This window comes from Pelmatolapia mariae, linkage group LG18, assembly GCF_036321145.2.
Source record: "Pelmatolapia mariae isolate MD_Pm_ZW linkage group LG18, Pm_UMD_F_2, whole genome shotgun sequence".
NCBI classification, from domain to species: Eukaryota; Metazoa; Chordata; class Actinopteri; order Cichliformes; family Cichlidae; genus Pelmatolapia; species Pelmatolapia mariae.
Genome location: NC_086243.1, coordinates 17,154,160 through 17,169,995, shown reverse-complemented (window position 1 = coordinate 17,169,995; position 15,836 = coordinate 17,154,160). Strand labels below are relative to the sequence as shown.

At 39.3% G+C, this 15,836-nt stretch overlaps 1 protein-coding gene across 6 annotated transcripts in view; it reads right to left on the bottom strand.

The window, feature by feature from the left end:
- LOC134616715 (histone-lysine N-methyltransferase 2C-like) overlaps positions 1-4,920 on the bottom strand; it is an 85,461-nt gene extending 80,541 nt beyond the window's left edge. For all 6 annotated transcript variants that reach the window (XM_063461672.1, XM_063461673.1, XM_063461675.1 and 3 more), the window contains exon 1: positions 4,177-4,920. The gene's annotated coding sequence lies outside the window, so the exon portion shown is untranslated. The remainder of the gene's footprint in view (positions 1-4,176) is intronic.
- Positions 4,921-15,836: the final 10,916 nt, after the last annotated feature.

Sequence of the window (15,836 nt, the reverse complement as noted above, 5' to 3'; positions counted from 1 at the left end):
TCTGATCCAAATATTGTTGCATCCCTGGTGTTTGTAAATTTTTCTCTCTTGTTCATAGCTTCTTAATCATGAGTGAGGTGGCTGTTCCATTCTGATATTAGCTGTAGTCTACTATGTCAACTAGAGCAAAAGAGATGAAATTGAAGGGGTGTGCTCCCTTGGTCTTGTTTTTTGCTGCTCTACTATAATGTGAAAATTGGATGAATTAAATTTTTAGTAGTGCATCCTTTCCTTGTGGTTGTGAGCCGCTTAAAATGTTATCAAGGATGCCCAGTGGCCAGAGGGCCATGCTTTGCACATCCTGTCAATAGCCGATGGACTGCCAGACTGAATTAAAAGACACTCAAATGAAGATACTTGAGACTGCCACTTCAAACCATTCAGTGATACTAGTGCAACATAAGAACACATTTGCATTTATTATCTTCCTCCACTCTTTAGTTTTCTTTTTTCTTTTTTTTTTTTAAATAAATTCATCACCAGTTACTAGCATTTGCCTGGACACACATCTTCTATACAAATCTTCTCAGTTGAGCAGCATACTAAGACTTAATGGAAATTCATAAATTTCCATGTCAGCATAAGCACTGCTGTGGTAGATGCTTGTGTAGATCTGGATCTGGTCTGCATGTGTACATGAATATTATGAACACATGAATCTGGCTACAGTAAGTGTTGCAGAACAAGTCTTTTTCTCATTATTGAAAGTAACATGGTTGTACGAGAGGCACAGATCTTTGTTTATCTGAAATAATATTACACTGCTATGACCTTCTCAGTGGCCATTTCCAGATGCTCATCCTGCCCAGCCCATTTAGGTCACAAAGACCAGACTTGCCTTCCGTATAAGTAATACTGCAGTCTATACAGGATGTATAATAGCTTGTACTGTGTACTGTATTGTGAGCACAACACTGTCAAAAACTGACTTCATTGCAATACCTTGTTGTGTTAACCAAGTTCACACAATGATGGCTGATGGCTTTCATTGTCAATGTGGACAAGGACAAAGTTAAGTGGCTTGTGAGGAAATCTGAGAAAGTACTATGTTTTACACACACACACACACACACACACACACACACACACACCCCCCCCTTGGGTGGACTGCTCAGGTATATTAAGAACTGCTCAACGATACATAGTGACTCATTTTTTTAATGTATGCAAGGACAACATCATTGCAGTGTCAACCGTAACATTTCTCATTTACAACACTAGCCCCCAGGCTAGAAGATGAGTCTTTTAGTGAGCCCCTGTATATTTTACTAGACTGTGAAAAACAAAAATAAGCCAATTTTAAATCCCTTGTATACTGCTGGAAACCTTAATGTACAACAATAGCGATGTATCAGTTATGGGGATCTCACAATACTACTTTCCAAGTAAGGACCACCACTGGATTACGAAGAAGCCATATGACAATCATGGGAGAGAGGGAGGGAGAGAGAGGGAGAGGGAGAGAGAGAGAGAGCTTTCGTCCAACTTCACAAAATGTATGCCAAATTTAAGGATCGAGCAGTTTTTCTTTTTCCTTAAGTTCAGCAACGAGTGATATTGCAGTCAATTCTGGAAAAATTTTTTCTCATTCCACCTTTTCTTGATTGCTTTGGTCACAGCATTGACTCTTTATTGCCCACTGTGAATGTCACAAAGGAGATGATGCCGCTCGTCATCTCCACTGCTTTATCAACCATTTAATAAAGTTTTGAAGGTTCTTGGGCTGAATGTTAATTTTTTTTTATTATTATTATTATTTATACACGTGATCTTAAGGCCTTACAGTCCACATCCATCTTTCTTTAGTCACAAATGTGAGTGAAAAGCTGTCATTTTTTAATCCAGCACCACCAGCATTGTCTTTTGCATACGTTTTCATTAATGACCCTCTAAATGTGGAAATAATGACTGCAAGAAAGAAAAAGTGAAATACTTGTTAGTGAGCATTCACTTCAGCCAATTTGTCTTGGAGGTTAATGGGTTAACTGTGACTGGTGGAAACACCGTAACTGAACCTGTACCTGGGAAATAAACTTGCCCAATATTCCTTTGACTACACGTCCACAGGTTATGTCGAATCTTGCACTGATTTACCAGCAGACAATCTCAAACCAGCAACATAGTTTTCCTTGTCATGCTGGCTCATGACAAAGCTGGTTATTTATATTATTTAAGTCCTTACTAAGACATCGCCACTGTCTTGGACTGCAGGTGGCAACCACAGTCGTCCTTCTACTGCAGAAAACGACTGCAAACTGCAGCGCTATTTTTACAAGAACTGGCTCATTCATGTACCACTACACTGAGCTTACCCAGGCAGCAAAGCACAACAAAGACCATCATCTCCAGCTATAGTCCAAGACGCCACAATTTTGAGTGCATCCACAGGATGCGACTGATTTGAAGCAGTTGATTATATAATTCATTAAAATGAGCCTAGCTCTTCTCACTCAAAACTTGACTGAGCTCAAGCACTCAACTGTATACTGAAACCCCAGCTTATATCTAGGGTAAACCACGTACCTGATAGTATCAACATCAAACACTTTTGGTCATTTTTTTTTTTTTTTTTAAATAAGCATCGCACAGACAGAAAATGTGCAAATTTTTGTGACACATACTAAGTTATAAAAGCAAACTCATTCCAAACTGCAGAAGCACAGTGTTTTGCTCAGTGAAACATAAAATTGTGTCTTATCAATCCCCATTATGTGCAGTAACAGGTACTGCACATCTGTATAATAATGTCAATGAGGATACATGCAGTTCCAGATTTAATATGTGTGTTTAACACGGCACAATTTATTATAAACCTTTTTAAATTCAGTGCCATCCATGCCTATTCATGTGCTAAACACTGCAGACAGTGTGGTCAGAAATGGCTTAAATTATTAGTTAGGCTTTTTCAGTGACTCAGAAGAGGTCTCATTTTGACACACACCACCTTTCGCTGCTAGTCTGTGGCAATCCAACATCTTTCTATCAATTATATTGACTTCAACAGCCTTTAAGAGGTCGTCCAACACCAAAACTGAACACGAAATACAAACCCTTTATAAAAATGTTGAGACTGCACAAACGCCAAGTTAGGAATGTTACCTCTGAGATTTAAAAAAAAAAACAAAAAAACAAAAAAAAACAAAACAACTGAAGACATTGTCTCTTTAAACACTGTAGGATCTGATATGATAAGAAGTCGTCGGATAAGGAGCATTTTTATACAACAAGCAAACGCTCAAAGGTGATGAGGAGAACTTTACTTGGGGCATCTGAGGTTAAGATCCGGTGACTACAAGGCAGTCACGACCACCACGGGAGCAACCAAAAACATGCTAGCGTTAGCTTTTGTTGACCGAAGCTTGGGCACAAAGCAGCTGCATCCAGCTAACGACTGCTAGCTTGTTGTGCTCAACTCTGTCGCCTTTTCTTCGTCGACCACAGATAAAAGTAACGTTGATGTCGACTAAATTGAACAGAAATTGGAAAAAGAAACGAAGCCATTTATCATAGTTAACAACCGAAGGAGGACTGGCTTTAGAGACAACTTTAAAAGAGAGGGCCATCTATAGCAAACAGGTTACCTATGGTTGCAGTTAGTTGTCCAACTCATACATGCGACTAACGCCTACGCCAAAACACTAAAAAACGCTTCACCCCTTTGTTTCTCAGTGCTAGTGTTAAACATGTCCATGGCTCATAGAAAACTTGTCGAGCAACCTTAAAAACACTACCCCTCCTTATAGTCAGCTTCAAACCGGGTGCAAGGCAAAGGGGAGCATTTGAGCCCAACACACACACACAAAGGCTCGGTCTATTCAATGAAACGGAACTATTCTAGGGAACTACAATGATGCACAAAAAGTGAAAATGATAGGTTACACAACCACCCAGGTTCTGATTTTTTTCCCTTTTAGCTTCCAACTAACGTTAGCTGTGTGTATTTGCACTGAATAATGCAGTAAATGTGTTAATATTTGCTTATATAGCACCCATGAAATGTTCAATTGAATGTGCCGTTCCGTTGAATAGTCTGAGTCATGAAAGCCAAGGCGGCGACAAACCCCCAACATCAGACTGGAGAAGGATAAGGTTGGCTCAGCCTTACGTGAAAAGGTAAATTCCCAACAAACTCAGCTTACATTGAAGGAAAAAGACGAAGAGGCAAATATAGCTTACCTTCCAGCCCTATGAATAGAGAGTTATCCTCTTCATGTCCAAAATAAGGGGGATGAAACGTCGCACTTATCACCCAGCTAGCTAGCAAGCTAATGGAGCTAGCTAGCCTCTCTCCAATGAAGCAACACCGCAGTTCTCAAAAATGCACAACGCATATCATTATATTCCAGCGCTGCAATGTTATTCCCAACTTTGCCCATTTGATGGAGAAGCGGATGATGTAAATCCAACAGAAAACCGCTTCATTGGCGCACGCATCTGCGGGGATCACTTTCCTTTCTCCAATGACAGCTGTCGTCGCACGAGTTCGGCTTATATAGCTAGTTGGTGTTAGCCACCCAAGTCTACAGCCAATAATTTCACCATTAACGTGTAAACCTAACCACCTCGAAATCCAAGCGGCTGCTAAAGTCAACGCTCCGTGAGCCAAACTTTAAGTAGGAATCCTCGGGGGAAAGTGTAGCGACCCGCAAAGCAATAGGAAAAAAAAGCTGGATGCCGACCGCTGGGGGTTGGCAACTGGTTCTATTTTCTTCAGCTGCGACAAGCTGCGGGACCAAGCGGCCAGTTTAGGAGAGACTCACAGTCATCCTGCCACGCAGTAACAACCGCCTCCAAAAGACATGTAAAAACAAACATTAGCTTGCCAAAAACAACATCTCGCCTGCCGCACTGACCGAGCTGCAAAATGACTATGAAATAGCACAAAATTAAGTTGAAGATGACGCTTCGGGGCGCTCTGTAACGGTGGCCATATCTAATGATAAGTGGCACCGAAGCACAGCCCCCCTCTCCAGGCTCCTCAAAAACTAGATCCGCCTCCTCCTCCCCCCGAACAGCACAACTACGGCGCACAAATCTTTCAGAATCGACGGGGCTCGCCGAGAAAGGGATGTTTCGCGAGTGTGAGGCGTGTTTAAAAAGACCGTTGAGAAGACGCGATGAGAAATGAGAGACAAACCATTTTACAATTTCTTCAAAATACTCTCTGACCCTGCGGAGGGATATAAGCATTTAGTAAATAAAATAATGGCTAGCGCGGGCCCGAAAAGATGGAGTCTGGATTTTTACCCGGTTGGAGTTGGAGCTGGTAAAAACCATTGGTGCTTGAGCTCATGCAAATCTTTGCCAGCTGTAGCTATAGAGAATCCAACAGTCGGAAGGCTTCCTCATAGCCGGGGGAAAATACACAAAAATGGATTAACTTTAATACGCCATGGAGCTGGTGGTTTAGGCTGGGTGCGAATGTACCTCAGCTGCTCCCATACGACGGCGTCTCTACTCCTGCTTTACACCCCCCTAAACACACACACACACACACGCCCAGTATACAGATTTAAGCGTTGCATTATGTGTTAGATAAAGGTACTCAACAAACCGGCCGACCGACCGTACATTCAGGGGTTAACTTTCGGAAAAGCCCCCAGGGGTCGGCTTTCAGCGGCTGTACATAATATATAATAGAGGCAGAGAATGTTGTGTCTCTGCTTAGATTTTGCTTTCGATTTTAAGGCTCACTTAACTACAACTTACGAGACTTTCTTCGAGTGAAGCCCCTCAGAAAATTAACTGGAAATAAACGCAGCCCTGTTCCTTTAAATGGTAAACCTTGGCATCTCCTTCCTAAACTGAGAGCTCCCCCTGCTGGCTAATCTAACGTGTTCACCATTATTATTATTATTATTATTATTATTATTATTATTATTATTGATAGCAATCATTTCGACATAGTTCATATAAATCGCGCAGTGAAAAAATGGTTAAGTGGCAAATTAAAGCAAGCACTCGGAAAATCAGAGAAATATAATGACTGTAGAGGCTTTTATGGTGTGTATAACGCAGATATGTGCAATTGTGTTTGCAGTAATTAACTCTTAACTCCACTGATCATCAGTGAGAGTATTTGCATGTTAGACAAGCCACCATCACTGGTATCAACACACCAAATGAGGGAGTGTGCTCTGTAAGAATGGTTTTCGTCCTTACAGTAGAATTACAGAGACAATGCAAAGCAGCACAGAAGCTGGGCTTCTCCTTTACATAATCACTCATTAGTTTGTTTACTCTCAATAGTGAGCTCTGGGCTACAGAGTCAGAAATCTAGAATAATTTGTCTAACAGCACAATAGAAGTTGTGTATTATAATACGTGTGTGTGTTATCACATATGCAAGAGACAGCTAAACAGGCAACCTAAAAGCATGGAACCTGATAATGCTAACAATACATCAAGCAAATATAGACAAGAACAAAGGGCGGGGGGGGGGGGGGGGGGGGGGGGGGAGAGAGAGACTAACCTGAACATCTACAATATAGGGAAAATACAAATGGGAGAGTAGATTTCACATGAATTTAAGATAGATGATAGGTTTGTAGTGGTCAATATATGGATATATGGACATTGTGAAGCACTGCCTTCAAGTACAGTCTTTATTTCCAAGCACTAAAATGATCACTCTGAAGGAGAAGCTAGTTTTAATGGTGTGATGCTTCATTTTTAAATGTGCCATTAACTCATTTATAATAATGTTTTTGTCTGTTGAGGCCATTGAGTAGGATGGACCTTTGGCTGCAGGACAGGGGGAAAAAAAGAAGCAGTTGCCAGTCAGATGCTTTCCAGATGGTACTGCACAGTCTATCAAAATCTGATGGCACTTTTATTCATTATTCTAACAATTTGAGTCAGAAATGTCAAATTTGCTTTTATCACTCCTGTTGCCAGTGATTTTAAGTCCAGTTCTTGTGTAATTTTGCATACCTCGTTCTTCTCTCTCTGTTCCTTAACAACTACCCTTCAATTTCTGAGGCTTCAGTGAATAGTAGATGGATCAACTGCAGGATTAGATGCATCTCTCAGGTCCTTTGTCAGGTATATGCTAGATTTGTTCTTGTTTCTTAACAATATGGATTTCAGATACTGTTTATCTGCTGCAGAGTTTGTTTGTTTGTTTGTTTTTAGGTCTGCCACTTCTTCTGCTGTCCTCCACTTGTTCTGTTTCCTCAGATTTTTTGAAGAACAAACTGCACACCATACAGACACATTCCAACCTTTTGGCAACTGGTCTTTGAGGATTTTGCTTAGATTCAACAAAAATAATAAACAAAATATGTGTTTTTATGTCAGGCTGCTAGGAACAAAGTTTGGAAATATACAATTTATACCTGGCTCTTTGGAAAGTTTACATTAGTTCATCCCTTGAGTTAGATGCCTTTTTTATACATGAACAATTCATAGGTGGGTATTAAGTGCTGTAACAAACAATAACATTCTTCTGGGCTGAAAGTGATTGAAAACATTGACTGACCTTAAGAAAATGTACAAAAAAGTTTTGCTCCTTGGAAGTAAAACAAAGAAATGATGGGTTTCTGATTATTTTTTGCTTATACACATATATTTATTCAGGACTGCATGGTGGGATGCTGTTGGTTCAGGGTTTATCGCCATCTTTCTGAGTGGAGTTTGGATATTCTCCCTGCGTTTTTGTGGGTTCTCACCAGGTAATCTGGCTTCCTCCCACAGTCCAAAACATGCAGTTAGGGGGATTAGGTTAATTGGTAATTCTAAATTGCTCATAGATGTGAGTGTAAATGGTTGTCTGTCTCTTTGTGTTAGCCCTGTGATAAACTCGCAACCTATCAACACGTTCTCACTCCCTAAGCGTAATATTGTACGCTAGGTGACAAATCGTCAACATTTTACGCTTTCGGGTACCCAACACGTTCCTAAATGACGAGATCGGAAAAATGAGAAAACATGAGAACCGTTTGGACTCAATCTACACATGTTCGTTCATTTTCTTAAAAGCGCTTTGGAAAACACTATTTTACGTCATTTCAGTGCTGGTTAAGGTTAGGAATAGGGTTATGACTAGGTTATGGTTATGGTTATGGTTAGGTTTAGGGCTGGAATACATGGCTGGAACGTGTATTACCGCGGGACCGTCATTCCACTGGAAATCATCCATAACCCGGGGCGGACCATAAGAACGCGGAAGGTCACCTTTCGCTTTCCTCAGGAATGCCGCGGGACGTGACAAAACGTCGGTGTGCTACGCCCCGGGAGTGAGAACCTATACCAGGTGTACCCTGCCTCTGTGGCAGCTGGGACAGGCTCCAGCCCCCCTCCGACCCTGAATTGGATAAATGGAAGAAAATGGACTGATGGAAGTGTAGGATTTCAGCTTTAATTCATAGGGTTTACCAAACATTTTGCATTAACTGGTTAGGAATTAGAGCCATTTTTATATGTAGTCCTTCATTTTCAAAAGGCTCAAATGTAATTAGATAAACTAATATAGTTGTAATTGTGGGTCTTTCTGCCTTTAGTTTTGTCTTAAGTGACTGAGAAGCTGTTCTATTGGGTTGAGATCAGGTGACTCACTTTGCCATTGAAGAATATCATATTTCTTTGCCTCAAGAAACTTTTGGGTTTCTTTTGCAGCATTCTTTGAGTGATTATCCATTTGCACTGTGAAGCATTGTCCGCTCTTTTCCAGCATTTGGCTGAGTCTGAGCAGTGAGTATAGCCCTGTACATTTCACATTTCATCCTTCACAATTTAACCTGCAGTCCCATCATCAATAAACACTAGCGACCTGGCTCCACTAGCAGCCATACATGCCCATGCCTTAACATTTCCCCCAACATGTTTGACAGATGAGACACAAACAGGCTACACTTTGGATCATTTGAACTTTTCCTTTACTTCTCCGTAATTACTGGGTACTACATAATCTTAGTTTCATCTATTCAAAGAATTTGTAAAAACATTTTTTTTCCAGAACTGGACATGTGTTGCTGAGATAGCTTAACGTAATGTATATTGGACCAGGTTTTGTGAAGTCAAATTTCTGGTCAGCAGTATTTCCTGACAGCACACAAGGATGAGACACGACACTCATTGGTATCGCTTTCTAAAATGTGACCTTTGTGTGGGTGCACGTTCACACCGTTAACCACCCATTGACCTAATTACCTTGAAAACACCAAGCTCCTGTTTAGCATTGCATCGCTGATACTCCTGTTGGCCTAATTCCTACATTTACAAACCCAGCACTGACTGATCCACAGAGACTCAAGACTGTAATTACTAGAGCGACTCTGTACTTAATACTGATTTGAAACAACTGTTTTCGTATGCAGTGAAAGCAATAATGACAGTAACATCATGTTTTATACTGGAAGTGAATTTAAATTTAAAGAGATCACGCAGCTTTTGTCAAAAATCATCCCTCTGGCCAGCATATAGCTTGACTCATCATGCCACTAAAAGTACATGCATTTGTAGTGTGACAAACACTGGCTATGTTTCAGTGTAATAGTGTGCTAGCGCAAACAAAAGCAGCACCCCCAAACCACTGATTTTTTTATTTACACCTGTGGTTATTTCTGCCACGTGTCAAAACGTCTTCCATAAAAATCCCTGATGTAATAAACAAGCAACCCTTTCAGCTCTTTTATGTCAAATAAAACACAAAAACCTCTTTAATATTTGTTGCTCTACACACACTAGCCACTTACACAGTGAAGAATCCTGCTTTACCACCATATGAGATATATAAACTATTCTTTAAGATTTAACAAGCATGTAATTTCATTTGCAAAGCTTAGACATGGTGAAAATGCTCCAAAAAGCTCATTAGTGTGGGATAAAGAAGTATTTTGGTATGTTACAGACAGAGGGCAGCATGGCTCTACTGTTTCATACAACACTGGAAATAGTAACAGGATCAAATTGCCTACTATAATTTAACATGAAAAATGCACCCTGTCTGTTTTATTTCTACCAATACAACATATTTTATATTTTCTTCAATTTTAATTTTTTTTGCTATTGTTTATCTATTTATTTTATGGTGTTTAATGACAAGCATCCTGTCCATTAATGTAAAGCAATATTAATGACAAGAGATAATTAGATGTGCTCTAAGACAAACATTTGTGTGCCATCTTCACAAAGTTTTGCTTCTCTTCAGGTAACCGATGGCCAGGTGAACCGTTCAAACTCAGTTTGTCTTCATGCACATTTCCTCATCTCGAGTGTACATTTATGGTGTAGGTATATATAATTATTAGCAGATAAATGTGCTTTAATACAATAAGTCACATCAGCAAAACAAAGCATAATGTCATGGCGAATGGATAAATGCTCAAGGAGCTCTTTTCTGGTTGTTGAGCTTAATTGGTGCCCTTTGGCTATCAGCATTAAGAACTAATTTTCAAGAGAATACTGTGACTGCAAGATAGAATAGGCTTTTTTTTAGGCTATTCAGCCATCACATTGCTAGCCTTGCAAGTCATCATTTGGGTATAAAGTGTTGCAGTGGTTTTTTTTTTATGTTGTTCCTGCAAAATAATTGCCTGTTTATGTCGGCTGCTGTTTTCAATATACATGTTATACGTGCAGTTTACAGACCATTGCATGCAAACTGTTATGTGTCATGAGCTACTATGTAGGACAACCCGTATGTATATAAAAGACACCATTACTGAGAAATATAATCGACATAGACTCAGCAATATATTTAAAAAACAAACAGGCCAACATTATTTGCGAAAATGTTTAAAAAGAAGCAGATCATTATTTTTGCTGCTGCAACTAGAAAAAAAAACTGCTGATAATATCAGTATTTCAGATAACAACCATCCTGCTTTTCAGTTTTACCGTGTATTTCTTTTAGGAGTCTTTTAGAAACAAAGCACCAGTGCTGCCTAAGGTAGAGCAGGAGGCAGCTGCAGAGTAAAAGGACAGACAGCTACCAGGTGAGCAGATGGATCATATTAATATAATAGAAGAGAGAAGAAACATGAAACCAAATGCTGGCTGAGCTCTTTCTCTGCAGAAGAACAGCTATTGTTGAATCGAACCCACAATAGTTCACTGCACAGCTAGATAATAATTTCCTATAGCTGCACGCAGAACACATTTCAAAACCATAGTATGTAGTAAAAAAAATTAGACTCAGCGTGAGTGGCGAAAACCACAAAGAGTACACATGCTTCAGTTAGATCTGGATATGGAATCTGTTTTAATCTTTTATTTCAAAGAGATAAAATGTTTAAATATTTCACAGACAAATTTGCATCATAATTTCCTCTGATAACTTGGTGCTGAAGCCCAGTGTGGAAGAACTTCTACCTTACAAGAAAGAAGGCTTTCATTACAGTCTAATTAAAGAACAAAGAAGTCCACTTTTAAGAAGTTATAGAAAGAATTTGTTTGACTTGATACATTAAACAGGCAGAATTGGTAATGCAGATATGAGAGAGAGCGGGAAAGAATTAATCTATCTCTTCTTGTAGACATATCTCAGACATCAAGTCTTTGGTCTTGACAAGCTTTGAATAAAGTGGAAAGAAGTGCGAAAGAAAAGTTTTAGGTCTCAGTGATATTAGAAAGTGCACTCAGTGTGCTTAGATGCTTGGTTCAGACACTGAAAAGCTGCAAAAGAAGTCAGAATGAATCTATTAATTCATCACTGATTGATGAGGGGACACATTTCGTGAACTGAAATATTAAACCTTCATGTCAGTGGTGGCAAGACAGCTCTAAAAACCAGCCTCGTACCACATCTGCATTCTCTGATTTTGCATGACTTTCAATCATAAGGTCAGGTTGACCTTTTTTAGTCCTTTTGAACCATGAGGGAAATTGATTGCACCGGCGAATTATATGTGAACTGATAAAATATGGGAAAATTAATCCCTGCTTTGCAGAAAAAATTAAATTGAGGCAGAGGGGATTTGCTATTCTTCTGACTTTTGCAAAAGCTTTAATGTATAAAGTCTTCTGAGTGCAGTCCCTACTTGATGAACAATTCTATTGCCCATGGCTGGAGGAGCTAATTAGAATCTATTTATAATCATAGGGGAATATAGCCAAAGAGCTAAGAGAGAGAGAAAGGATAGAGAAAGAAAGAAGGGGCTAAAGGGGGGGATGGTGTGCCATGAAATCAGTCTGCGTGCTCTGATATCTGAAACTCAGATGTTCGCATCCAAGGAGCCAGACAAAACCAAATTAGCAGGTCTTCGCAGACAAGACAGAGTTTGCCTTTTTCTTCTTGTAGGAGTGGAAAGCCAGTTTACAGGACATACTTCAGTAACACAAGTGCATAAGTAGAAGATGAAGAGAAGCTGTTTGATCATTTTAAAGTTTCAAGTTTTGGAACTTTTCGCAAAAGCTTTCAGTAGTCTTATGCAAAAGTCTCATGGGGGAATATAAAGCGGAAGATCAGGACATGAGGACAAGGGGAAGAGAGCAAAGAAGCGAGCTGCATTGGAAATATGATTAAACTATCACAGCTTTTTATTTAATAAAATAGTGTTGAACTGTTTGCATATTAAACAAAAATTCATTTGTTATCCGCTTTCCTTCACTTTACAGCGGTGTCATCAAAGATCCCACCGCTCTCTGCTTCACTGCTTTCTGCAGAAATGAGTCTCTGCTGTCAGTGCTCTGCAGCCAGACACTGATGTTTATGCAACGAAAAAACCAAGAGCAGCGGGAACTCAGTGAATTCAATGTGAACTACCCAGCATCCACTTACACAAAGCCATTAACAGTCTGACCAGACTGGTGAAATGCTAAAGCATCACATGCACATGGACAAAGCAGGAAACGCACGTGGACAGACAAGTCAATATAATGGGTTTTCATTCCTATTATATGAGTTGTATAAGTCACCTTAGTTTAGACGACAGTGACCTCTTTCAGAGTCAGTAAACCTCTGGTGTCCAGCTACCCACTAAGCATGTTTAACAGCAACATAATTGTATTCATTATCGCATGTTAGGGTCACTAGAAAACCAAAGGAAAGTACAAACGTTGAGCTGCAGACCTTAAAACAGTATTTTGGAATTATTGGTGTTTGTACAGATTTGCACAAACTCTTAAAAACTGCACAAAGATTTTTTTTGAATAAAATTACTTCACATTTTTGTGTGTGTGTAAATGGTGAAACAGTACTTACAAATATGCACCCTTCAGTAGGTACACCTTGCTAGTACCAGGTTGGACCTGCTTTTGTCTTCAGATTTGCCTTAGTTCTTTATGGGACAGATTCACCAAGGTGCTGGTAATATTCCTCAGCGATATTGGTCCATATTGATATGATAAGGGTTAAGAACAATCAAACAGGTATAACTAATGAAATGGTGGGTGAGTGGCTTTTTGATGTAATCCTCTTTGCTGTGGGCTCCTGGCGGCTTTATAATTTGTTTTACTAAACAAATTGACGGGTCACACTTTTAGACTGTTTATGTCAAGTAAAGACTGCAGTGCATAAAGGCACTTCAGAAGCGGTGAGCCTATTTAAAGGCAAAGAAACAAAAAATAGTATAAACTGAAATAGCACTGATCCACAAACAATGTCCCGATTTGCTCCAGAAATCATTCATTGATGTGACAGCATGAAAACATTTGACCTGCAATAAAAACAACAATTTATCTGGTAGAAAATTGTGTTTCACTCTGTTTTACAGCATCTCCAGGTTGTCATCTCTTCTCTTCCCTGCTCAAACTGTCCCTAAGTCCCGCTGCGGAGAGACTTTGCCCCTCTCCACTTTTTTTTAATAATAGTAAAAAAAAAAAAAAATCAGCAAAGCGCAGTGAGCTCCCTCACAGGCACACCCAAGAGGCCCTATTAAAGCCAAGGTCAAATCCCACTCTGCTCTACACTTCACACTAGTATCCACTCTAAGAGTTTTCTAATATCCTGGATTCTCTGGTCCAGTCTAACTCTCCAGAGACACAGAGAGCACTGTACAATAATCCTGGTGGTGTAGCAATGCACGAAGGTGAGATGCTTCTCTGTTTTTGCTCTGAGCACTCTGAAGAAAGGAGAACAAAAGTCAGACATTAATCCACTTCACTGTAAATCATTAGAAGTGTTATATTTTTCCTCTTCTTGAGTAGTTGTTTGTGGTAGAAGGCTAACGATGTTGTTGCATAGTCATTCTTTTTATCATGAAAATGCGTCAACCGTAAAAACCTTTTGTTTTGCATTATCTCTTTTATATATCACAGTTTTTGGTCATGTGGCTCATAGGGTGGCCTCTTGTATCCATAAATCCGTTATCTGACTCGAATAATGCTTTATGGAATTTCTCAAGCATGCTGCAGCAATATAGAGGAGATGAATTTATGCTGCAAGTTGCCTTATAATCCTGGGAGAAAAGGTAGTGAGCCGTGAGACACCAGAACTGATGCTATGTCCTCCAGCCATATTGGGTAGTGAGGTGAATGTGACAGAAAAGATTGAGGTGGTCTTAGCCCTGAGATGCCAAGCCCATTGACAGTACAAAGCTATCAGTCACTCAGGGTAGAGCAGGGTGAGGGTGGAGAGTGTTCAGCCACTGCAGGCACTGTTATTCAATAAAAGATGTCTTTGAAGTCTACTCATTATGCTCAGTATTGTAGTATTAGTCATCAAAAACATTACAATAAACAGTATCACAAATTATTCCCATGAGCAACAGTGTCATACTAATTCAACTCAGTTTTATATTTATTTATTTTGGAAGGGGTTGCTTTATGATTGCACCACTCACACTTAAAGGAGCATTTTCACATTTTGATTAATATGCCTATACACTTTCATGTTAAAATTGCAATAAGAAGGACAAATCTTTCCTGAAAGTGTTTAAAGAAAACTCCAGTGGAAATGATCAAGAAGTTATCTTTGTAGGTTGATATGACATTACTTTGATATGTCAGAGTTATAATGGTGGCATCTTTCACAGATTGGACAGCCAGAGTTATGGACTCACATTCATCCATCCATATTCTGCCACTTACCCAGGTCGAGGTCATGGGGGAATTAGTTTAAGTAGAAATGCCCACACATCCTTCTTGACATCCACCTCCTCCAGCTCTTCTGATGTGACTCAGAGGCGTTCCCTAGCCAACCGAGCACCATGATCTTTCCAGTGTGTTCTTGGCCTACAACCAGGGTCTCCTCCCAGTTGGACCTTCCCCCAAGCACCTCATCTCTAAAGATCCATAGTGATGGATTTCAACACTTGGATTTGGAAGAGCTTGGAGCTTCAATTTTCTTTTTTTACATTTACACAGATTATAGTACTTTTATATATTTGACTATGATTTCCACCGCTGAAGCACTGGCAGATCACAATTGCTCATATATTTCTCACACTTATTATTGTTTTTTTATTTTATTTTATTTATTTATTTTGTTTAAATATTAAACTTTAGGATAAATTTGTCACACACTCTATATAAGGTCAAGACCAAACTTCATCATTTTCAGACCCTTTTTTGTAGTTTATTTAAAGTTTTGAGGAACATCAAGGTCAGTCAAACCTTTCTGTAATTTATTTCCCCATTGTGACAACCACCTGGGACATTTTAATAAATACTCAAACACATCAAAGGAAACTGGATATGTCTGTGTCTAATGTCTATTTCCCAGAATAATACGAGTCCAGATTCATTGAGCATTCATTGCAGCAATGCTCGTCAATGCTTTTGGAACAAGTCTGTAGCATTAGAGTGGAGATCACACTTGTTCCATTGTCAATCCATCCTTCTCTGTGCTATATATATATATATATATATATATATATATATATATATATATATATATATATATATATATATATATATATATATATATCATATTTCTCCTCAGAAATATGATTCCT